Raw genomic sequence first — 515 nt, 5'->3', positions numbered from 1 at the left:
TAAGGAGCCGGCCGGGCATCACGCTCCTTCCTTGGATGGACAACATTCGCAGTTGACACTTTGTGTCATTTTATCCGAGCAGACGGGCGCCGCGAGGCGGACCGTCCGGGGCGACTCTCGGCCTGTGTTTAAGGAGCCGGCCGGGCATCACGCTCCTTCCTTGGATGGACAACATTCGTAGTTGACACTTTGTGTCATTTTATCCGAGCGGGCGGGCGCCGCGAGGCGGACCGTCCGGGGCGACTCTCGGCCTGTGTTTAAGGAGCCGGCCGGGCATCACGCTCCTTCCTTGGATGGACAACATTCGCAGTTGACACTTTGTGTCATTTTATCCGAGCGGACGGGCGCCGCGAGGCGGACCGTCTGGGGCGACTCTCGGCCTGTGTTTAAGGAGCCGGCCGGGCATCACGCTCCTTCCTTGGATGGACAACATTCGCAGTTGACACTTTGTGTCATTTTGTTCGGCCTGTGTTTAAGGAGGCGGCCGTCCTCCACTCGGTCCGTGTTTAAGGAGC

This window comes from Syngnathus leptorhynchus, unplaced genomic scaffold (genome assembly GCF_054491065.1).
Source record: "Syngnathus leptorhynchus isolate UIUO unplaced genomic scaffold, UIUO_Slep HiC_scaffold_55, whole genome shotgun sequence".
Taxonomy (NCBI): Eukaryota; Metazoa; Chordata; class Actinopteri; order Syngnathiformes; family Syngnathidae; genus Syngnathus; species Syngnathus leptorhynchus.
Note: the sequence above shows the minus strand (reverse complement) of the source record.